The sequence below is a fragment of the Saimiri boliviensis genome, chromosome 3 (genome assembly GCF_048565385.1).
Source record: "Saimiri boliviensis isolate mSaiBol1 chromosome 3, mSaiBol1.pri, whole genome shotgun sequence".
Taxonomy (NCBI): Eukaryota; Metazoa; Chordata; class Mammalia; order Primates; family Cebidae; genus Saimiri; species Saimiri boliviensis.
The window spans coordinates 149,563,698-149,573,508 of NC_133451.1; the positions used below are offsets into that span (position 1 = coordinate 149,563,698).

The window sequence follows — 9,811 nt, forward strand, 5'->3', positions numbered from 1 at the left end:
ATGTGTGATCATAAGACTTAAGATAATTAAAAAGAAAACCACAGATCATGAAAAAAAAATACTGAACTTCAGATTTAATTAGCTAAGGTTCAGCCTGGCCACCTGAACTTTTTTAAGCTTCCCAGATAATCCTAATGCACAGCCAGGTGGAGAACCACTGTCTTCATCAATGTTCCTCAGCATAGCCCATGCCACCTGCTACCATCGCCAGAGGTGATAGAAACATGCAGATGTCTGGGCCTCACCCAGGATCCATATTACACGCCAGCAAAGCATACGTGGTCTCACGTAACTTGCACAAAACTCCTATAAGGCTGTAAATTAGTCCCATTTTATAGATAAGGAAACTGAAACTGAGATCTAGAAACCTTCAGAAGCTTGCCTAATCACTCCATTTCACGGCATCCCAAAGAGGGAAGATGGGGCAGGGCTGTTGAGGGGGTGAATAAGCTGGTAGGTGCTCAAAGTGAGCATCAGTGGTGCCAGGATAAAGGAGGAAGGGGTATGGAAGGTTTGGTAGTGGCAGGAGGGAAGAGGTGAGGCTGGGAGAGATGGGACATGTGGGTCTCCGGGGCGCAGCCCAGGAGAAATGCTGGTTTCCACTGGAGGAGTTTACAGGATGCCTGGGTGGAGAAGGGAAGAACAGACAGACATGAGAGGGAAATCTAAGGCTGAGATGCAGCAACAGCCTCCGAAGAGCCAGCAGAGACATGCCAGTCTGGAGCAGAGTCTCGGCTGATTGGGCCCAGGAGGTTCCTGCCCGCTGGCTTCGCTGTGCGTGGAGACCAGTGATTCTCACATTAGAGTCACCAACGGCGTTTTTGAAATAAACACAGATTTAACTGAAAAATCTCCAGGATGAACAACTACTGCCTCAAAGAAGGTACTGAGATTTCTGTGCACCAGAGGAGAGTTTACTCTCTTGAAACCTCCAGCCTAGCATGTGATTGGGCTACTTAAAGAAAAAAGGGGGTACTGTGGTTTCACTTGGTGTCTCTCCAGGGCTTGTTAAGGCAAAAGAAAAAGGGCAAGCTATCCCCCTTTTGATGAGAAAACACAAAAGGTTGGTGGATTAAGAACAAACAGTTAAAAGCAGGTCTTACTCACTTTGAAATGCGGTGCTAAACCTGCATCTGGGCTGACACACCAAGCAACGTTCATTTCAGCGCAGCCCAAGCCTGTTAGAACATGACTCACGAAAACACCGATGGGACTAGATCGGAGGCCAAGGCACGTCCTGTACAAAAAGAAATGAAACACAACAAAACGAGAAACCTGCTGGCCCCAAACAGGAAAGCCCTAGTGTGCCACTGTTAGGCATGCAGGCCTGGGACTGCCTCACTCAGCTACCTTAGCAAGATGATAAAGAACTTCAAAAACGGGGTGCCTGGGTCTCTTTTCTTTTCTTTTTTTTTCTGTCTTCTTCCTTCTTCTTTCTCCCTCTCCCCCCTCCTTCTCCTCCCTCTTTCTTCTCCTCCCCTTCCTCTTTCCCTTCCCCCTCGTCCTTCTCCTTCTTTCTTCCTCCTCCTCCTTTTTCTTCTTCTCTTTCCTCCTCCCCCTCCTCCTCCTCCCCCCTCCTCCTCCCCCTCCTCCTCCCCCTCCTCCTCCGCCCCCTCCTCCTCCTCCCCCTCCTCCTCCCCCTCCTCCTCCCCCTCCTCCTCCTCCCCCTCCTTCTCCCCCTCCTCCTCCCCCTCCTCCTCCTCCCCCTCCTCCCCCTCCTCCTCCTCCCCCTCCTCCTCCTCCTCCTCCTCCTTCCCTCCTGCTTGCCTTTAGAGTGTGCCTGCTTCTGACTTTCGCTTCTGAGGCTTGGGCAAGATAATATCCTCAGAATTTCAGTCTCTGGCCATTCCCAGACAACCCTGTCTGGGACAGGAATTCCAGACACAACAGCTTATCCGACCTTCCAGGCGCTCTCCTACATGAGCCTATTTCTGATTCTCTTCTCAGAGGTCTGGCTGGTCATGTAATTTCATCCCTAATTAGCAGAAGAATGAGTCTAACAGCCACACATTCAGATACAGGAGCTGTAGTTTAAGCCGTTCAATCAAAATAATATATTTTGTGAAACCACTAGGGGGCGTCAATCCAGGGTTGCCAGACCTGCCGGGAGAACACAGCTGGAGGCTGCTCAGCTTCCGGGCAAGCCACCGTCTGAGGTCCCCGTGAGAGCTTACTCCTCCAGGTTTCCAGAAGTCCCTACGGATGCCCATCAGTGAAAACGGAACAAAACAGTTAACAAAAACTGTCAAAATCATCTCTAAATTATGTCCTATAAAAATTCCGTTTTTCAGAGATTAACACATTGACCATTTCCAGCAAGCGACCTATAAACACAATTCCTCAAAACTCACAGGTGCTCAAATGTAAAAATACAGGGATTTAACCCTGAGTCCAGATCCCCTCAGAGCTAGACCCAAGCCAAACACAGACGCTGCTCCAGAGACGTCCATTCCGTGGAGAAGGGTCAGAAAAGGACACTTGATGTTTGGCATCCCGGTGGGAAATTGTGAGGGGCTGGAGGAGGGGTGAGGAGAGACACACGGTTTCCACCTGGTGGTGGGGAAATTCTAGCCAAGGGGGATGCCTGTTTTTTGATCAATATTCTGAGGAATTGGATACCACACCTTGGACTTTGATTTGATCCCTTGATGTACCTCTGGATTTTAAAGTGGCTTAGTTAAAACAAACAAACAAACAAACTTGGCATAAATTCTTTAGAAAGGAGTGGGTCAGAGAGCTGGGAAGAGTCTGAAGAGTTTCTCAGGAACAGGCAGACAGTTTCGTTGGTAAAATATCCAAGAACTGGGTCTTTATTCATACTGGAATGAAGGTACTGCTTTGCAATAAAAGAGAAAAATCTAAAGCAAGGAAAGGGGGCCAGGTACAGTGGCTCACACCTGTAATCCCAGCAACTCAGGAAGCTGAGGCAGGAAATCACTTGAGCCCAAGAATTCTAGGCTGCAGTGAGATGTGATTGCACCACTGCACTCCAGCCTGAGCCCCCATTGCAAAAAAGAAAATAAAAGAAAAAGAAAAAGAAAAGAAAGAAAGAAATCAGAAAATAGTCTTAAGAATGCGCATAAGGCCAGGCATGGTGGCTCAAGCCTGTAATCCAAGCACTTTGGGAGGCCCAGGCGATTGGATTGCTTGAGGTCAGCAGTTCGAGACCAGCCTGGCCAACATGGTAAAACCCCATCTCTACTAAAAGTACAAAAATTTGCCAGGCATGGTAGCAAGTACCTGTAGTCCCAGCTACTTGGGAGGCTGAGGCAGGAGAATCGTTTGAACCTGGGAGATGGAGGTTGCAGTGAGCCAAGATTTTGCCATTGCACTCCAGCTGGGAGACAGAGAGAGACTCCGTCCCAAAAAAAAAAAAAAAAAAAAGGGCCTATGTAGTATTTGCCCATTCTGCCCATTCATTTATTCATTCCTTCATCAAGGGCACTGAGTACCTACCACATGGCAAGCTCCATACTACATGCTGGGACCCAGAGATGAACAAGACAGACAACAGCCCTGCTCTTTCGGTATTTATAGCAGAGTGAGGAGGACACACTTTAACAAGCCACAACCAAAGCAAATTAATTCATGATCATTGTGGGAAGTGCTGTGAGAGGTCCCAGCTACCAAGGGAGTGTACTGGACCTCACCTAGTCTGGGAGGCAAGAAGAGCCTTCACAAAAGCAACATTTTGGCTGAGGACTGATCCTAAAGCGTTAGCTGGATGAATGGTGCACAGGTGTGTGTGCGTCGGAGGATGGACAGGAAGCAGAAAGGGGAATATTCCAGGCTGAGGAAGAAGAGTAAAAGGTTGCAGAGGGAAAGGCTATGGCATGGTCAGCAAATCCTGAATGAAGTCTAGTGTGGCTGTTGCCTAGAGACCTGGAGGAGAGAAGTGTCTGCTGTGCCAGGGCCAGCCCACACGGGGCCACGTTAAGTACGCTTACCTCATACCAGCTGTTCTCGACCTGGGATGATTTTCTTCCTCATGGGGACATTGGGTGATGCCTGTAGACGGTTTTACTTATTACAGCTGCGGAGTGAGGTGCTACTGGCACCTAGTGGGTAGAGACCAGGGATGCTGCTAAATATCTTACATGGCACAGAGTAGCCACCACAGCAAAGGGTTGCCTCGCTCACAATGTCAGTAGTGCTGAGGTTGAGAGGCCCTGTTTACAAGGAGATGCGAAGCCTGTCATGGGTTTTAAGCCGGAAGGTTTCGTGATGAGATTTGTTTCCAAAAGATCACTCCGACACCAGTGTGGACTGATGGGGCAGATATGAATGGATATTATGGTCTAGGCAAGAGAAGATGTTGGCCTGGCTGAGGGAAATGTCAGTGTGGATGGAGAAACAGATTTAAAAGAACAAATCCATTGGATTTCAGGGTGGATGGGTTGTGGAGGATCCCTTAGCCCAAGCTTTCTGGACGAGGCTGGACTGCTGAGGCTTTATTTGGCTGGTGCAGTATCAGGGCAGCAAGAGTGATGGGAGAGCCAAGTAGAGCAGAGTGGCCGGAAGCAACGCACGTCCACGTGGGGCGCTGTTTCAGACGAGCTGTGATGAGACACAGCCTGTCACTGCGCAGGCTCCCCCAGACAGCCCTCGAGGGGTCTCCGGACAGGCTGTGGGGAGAAATTGCCCCTCAGCACAATCCACCGGAGGGAGGAAAGGAGATGGAGCTTATCTTCTTTTATTATATATATTTTTAAACTTTTATTTGAATTTCAGGTGTACATGTGCAGGTTACATAAGTAAAGGTGTGACATGGGGGTGGTTGTACAGATTATTTCATTACCCAGGTATTAAGCCTAGTACTCATTAGTTCTTTTTCCTGATCCTCTCCTTCCTTCCATCCTCCACGCTCCAAAAGACCCCAGTGTGTTTTCTCTTCATGTGTCCATGTGTTCTCAGGAATGTATCTTCTATGTGTCATCTCCCATTGGGGCAGTTTCCACCATGGCAGTTTTTAAATATAACTGCAAATTCTTTGCCGTCTCCCATCGTGGGGTGGGGACATGACGCAGGAGTGATCCTGTGCAGCTTTTGCTTTGTTCACTGGGGCCCTCGTGCTTGGAGCTCAGCTGCCATGGGAGAAATCAGCTACCCGAAGGGCACCATGTGAGCCCACGTGTAAGGGTTCTGGGTGACACAGCTCCAGCTACGGCCCGAGCAGGCAGCCCCACCTGCATGGATGTACATTCAGATGATTCTAGCCCACAGCTGTGGGGGCACCCCCAGTCATTGTCTCCTCAGCTGAGGCCTCAGACATTGAAGAGCAGAGACATGCCAGTCCTACTGTGCCCTACTGACCCACATAATTCATTAAAGCCTCATTAAATGGTTGTTATAAATCCTTAAACTTTGGGGTACTTTGTCACACCCGAGTAGGGTCACCGAACAACCTCACTGCAAGGTAACAAGTCAACCTCCCAGGGTGCTTCATTTGGCTCCAGCGACACCACCCCATGCCCTGCAAGTGTGACAGTTCAGACAGGAGCCAGGAACACCGGGAGTATGGCGGGTGGCCCTCAGGTGGCAGGATTGCAGAGGCTCCACAGGAAGTCAGTTGGCCACAGCAGACCCAAGGTAGAGTGCGTGGCTGAGGCTTCAGGAGAGAGGATGGACTGAAGAAAAGCGGGCGTTTCACTGGATGCGTCTGATAAAGGATAGAGGGAAAGGAAAAAGGAGGTAAGGATTTCCACATTTTTGGTTTCTGAGCAACTAGATACACTAATGCTGGGGCAATTTACTGCTGTAGGATTTAGACCAAAGCAGGGGGCTAGGTTTGAAGTGCCTGTGAGTGCACTGGAAATGACAAGAAGTGGAAGCCCAGGTCACCAAAGATGGTAAAGCTCATTGATCTTGAGACCAGAGGGCCCCAGGAAGGCTTAAGGGTCTGTCCCTGATTCTAGTGTCCTGTGTCAGAAATATTTGGGAGGTGTTAGGCTGGGACTCTTGACCAGCTGAATCATATAGTTCTGCAACAGGGTGTTAAAGGAGACAGAGGCAGGCCCAGGAAAAAGTGTGGCTTCCACAGGAGCTGCCATATACAAACATGCACGCCCCACGAAGCTGGCGGGAGAGATATTATCAGGTTTATTTATTTCTGTATTCATTTTATTTTATTGAGACAAGGTCTCGCTCTGTTGCCCAGGCTGTAGCGCAGTGGTGCGATTTCAGTTCACTGTAACCTCTGCCTTCCAGGTTCAGGTGATTCTCCTCCCTCAGCCTCATGACTAACTGGGATTACAGGTGCCTGCCACCATGCCTGGCTAATTTTGTATTTTTAGTAAAGACAGGGTTTTACCATTTGGCCACCCTGGTCTTGAACTCCTAACCTCAAGTGATCTGCCTGCCTTGGCCTCTCAAAATGCTGGAATTACAGGCATGAGCCACCGTGCACGACCCATCAGATTTATTTTTTTTTTAAACTGGGAGGGGAAGGCCAGGCATGGTGGCTCATACCTATAATCCCAGCACTTTGGGAGGCTGAGGCGGGCAAATCATGAGGTCAGGAGTTCAAGACCAGCCTGGCCAATATGGTAAAACCGCGCCTCTGCTAAAAATACAAAAATTAGCCGGGCGTGGTGGTGGGCGCCTGTAGTCCCAGCAACTCAGGAAGCTAAGGCAAGAGAATCCTTTGAACCCAGGAGGCAGAGGCTGCAGTGAGCTGAGACAGTGCCACTGCACTCCAGCCTGGGTGACAGAGCGAGACTCCGTTAAAACAAAAAAAAAAACAGAGGGGAAAATATTTTTTTTATTTTCTAATGTTAGAACCCTTTCTCAATGTTTAACTCTCCTCATTCTTCTCCTCTCATCTTTAACCAAAATTGTAAATGTTCTACATGTGCACCATGTTAGTCTATTTTGTGTCATTTAGATAATTGGTGCCTTTGACTTATGTTCTCGTAAATGTTGCTTTCATTCATAGACTCATAATATTCCCAGATCTGAAGGCTGTCTTACAATTGATAATGTAAAATAATTATCTAGGCCTGGATTCCTAAAGTAATGGGGAGCTCAGCACCTCCTGATTCTGATTATAGGTAGGTGAGATTCCCTTCTGCAGCAAGAAGTCAGGGGCAGGCCTGTGACTCTAGCTCTGATTCCTGCAAATGACCGAATGAGGGCCGGGGCCTGGTGGTCTCCTAGTCCCAGCCAAGGCTCCCAGGACCCACACCCTTCTGCCCTCACAACCCTCAGGTTCTACCAACAGCCCTCCCCCAGCTAATTTCAAAAAAGGCAGTGCCTATAGTACCAAAAACCTTTGATCAGTCACAAAATCATGGGAAATACAAGAAGAGAGGAAGAAGGGAAAGAAGGGTGAACCATTAACAAAGGCACCACGTCCCCAGTACTGTAACATTCCGGGTGCTTTTTTCTCTTTCTTTTTTTTTTTTTTTTTTTTTTTTTGACACGGAGTTTCGCCCTTGTTACCCAGGCTGGAGTGCAATGGCGCGATCTCGGCTCACCGCAACCTCTGCCTCCTGGGCTCAGGCAATTCTCCTGCCTCAGCCTCCTGAGTAGCTGGGATTACAGGCACGTGCCGCCATGCCCAGCTAATTTTTTGCACTTTTAGTAGAGACGGGGTTTCACCATGTTGGCCAGGATGGTCTCGATCTCTCGACCTCGTGATCCACCCGCCTCGGCCTCCCAAAGTGCTGGGATTACAGGCTTGAGCCACCGCGATGAATTCTCACTAAATCCTGTTGGTATTAGTGATCCATGTTTCTTGCATAAAGAAACGGAGTCACAAAGAAATTATTACTTAACTTGCCCAAGATCGTATAGCTAATAAGATGTAGAGATAGAGTCCACTTTTGACCGCTGTCCAGTGCTCTTTGCACTACTGCTTTCTTCCCAGGTCATTGTATTCACTCCTCTTACAGAAAGTAAGGCGTTAAATTTGGGGTAGACGCGGCTGTGTGTGCACAAGAACCCCTGTGCCTCTTCCTGAACGCCACCAGATGGCGCAGTGGAAGGCTAAAATCCTGCTGCTTTTTATCAGTGCGCTTGGTGAGACAGACAGGCGTGGGGGAGACCAGCTGCAGGGAGAATGTCAAAACAGAGTTCTATTTAGGAAAATGAAGCCTTCTGCCTGCCCCGTCTCCCACCGGGATCCTTGGATGGCTCTCGGCAGACTATAAATGAATTCGCTTCTTTCTTCCTTCCCCATCCTACTGCTAACCCACATCTCTGATTCTATTTTCTCTCCGTCGCTGACACAAGGGCACTAGTCCCACCCACATCAGAGAATAGAGTGTCCTGAAGAGAGAGCGGAGCAGGCAAGCTGGATGGTGGGGAGAACCCAGGCCTGCAGTTCCCTGTGGCAACTGAAGGGGCATTTCCCAGACATATCCCTTCTTGATGCTTACCCAATACACACCATAACACACACACACACACACACACACACACACACACACACACATCATGACATACACACATCTCATAACACCATAACATACAAATAGCATAAGCATAGACTACAACACATGCATATGAACATGCACACAACACACATGTGCTAATCTAAGGGACCTGCCTTAGACTGATGTGGCTGCCATAATAAAGTACCACACACGATGTGGCTTAAACAGGTGTGGGGGACACCAGCTGCAGGGAGAATGTTCAAACAGAGCTGTATTTAGGAACATGAAGCCTTCTATTTTCTCAGAAATCTATTTTCTCACAGTTGTGGAAGCTGTAAGTCCAAGATCAAGATGCGGGCAGGTTTTTTTTTTCTTCTTCTTCTGATACTTCTCTTCCGGGCTTTCATGTAGCTGCCTTCTCACTGTGTCCTCAAAGGGTCTTTTCTTTGTGCACCCTGGCGTCTCTGTGTGTCTTAATCCCCTTTTCAGACACTAGTCAGACTGTATGAGAGCCCGCCCTAACAACCTTATTTTAACTTCGTCATCCCCACCCATTTTTTTTTTTTTTTTTTTTTTTTTTTTTTTTTTTTGAGACGGAGTTTCGCTCTTGTTACCCAGGCTGGAGTGCAATGGCGCAATCTCGGCTCACCGCAACCTCCGCCTCCTGGGTTCAGGCGATTCTCCTGCCTCAGCCTCCTGAGTAGCTGGGATTACAGGCACGTGCCACCATGCCCAGCTAATTTTTTGTATTTTTAGTAGAGATGGGGTTTCACTATGTTGACCAGGATGGTCTCGATCTCTTGACCTCGTGATCCACCCGCCTCAGCCTCCCAAAGTGCTGGGATTACAGGCTTGAGCCACCACGCCCGGCCCATTTTTTTTTTTAAAGACAGGGCACCATTCTGTTGCCCAGGCTGGAGTGCAGTGGCATGCCACTACAGTGGCATGGCTCACTGTAGCCTTAGCCTCCCAGGTTCAAGTGATCTTCTTCCCTTAACCTCCAGAGTGGCTGGAACCACAGGTGCATGTTACCATGCCCCCCTAAGTTTTTAATTTTTGTAGAGACTGTCTCCCTATGTTACCCAGGCTGGTCTCGAACTCTTGGCCTTGAGCAATCCTCCCACTTCAGCCTCCCAAAGTGCCGGGATTTCAGGTATGAGTCACCACATCCAGCTTGTCACCCAGTCTGTCTCCAAATGCAGTCAGATTCTGAGGTACTGGGAGGTAGGGCTTCCACATTTGACTTTGGAAGTGGAAGGACACCACTCAGTCCATAACAGGACTGAGTCATTTTTTTTTTTAAATTCTGAGTAGTGGGTACAACTTTGTGTTTAATAAAGATATTTGACCCCTAGAGGTTACAGGAGAAGTCCTAGGTTACCATATGCTCACTAACAAATGAAGCTCATCGATTGTGTGACGTTAAAGGGAAATAT

General features: G+C 48.5%; 1 protein-coding gene across 2 annotated transcripts in view; it reads right to left on the reverse strand.

The window, feature by feature from the left end:
• Positions 1–2,032, reverse strand: part of MGST2 (microsomal glutathione S-transferase 2) — a 49,690-nt gene extending 47,658 nt beyond the window's left edge. The window contains exons 1-2 of one of the 2 annotated variants that reach the window (XM_074396898.1): positions 1,768–2,032; positions 1,108–1,237 (exon numbers count right to left, since the gene is read on the reverse strand). The gene's annotated coding sequence lies outside the window, so the exon portion shown is untranslated. Of the gene's footprint in view, positions 1–1,107; positions 1,238–1,350; positions 1,410–1,767 lie in introns of those variants that run through there. The other variant, XM_010338654.3, reaches the window with a different exon arrangement.
• Between the last annotated feature and the right edge of the window lie 7,779 nt (positions 2,033–9,811).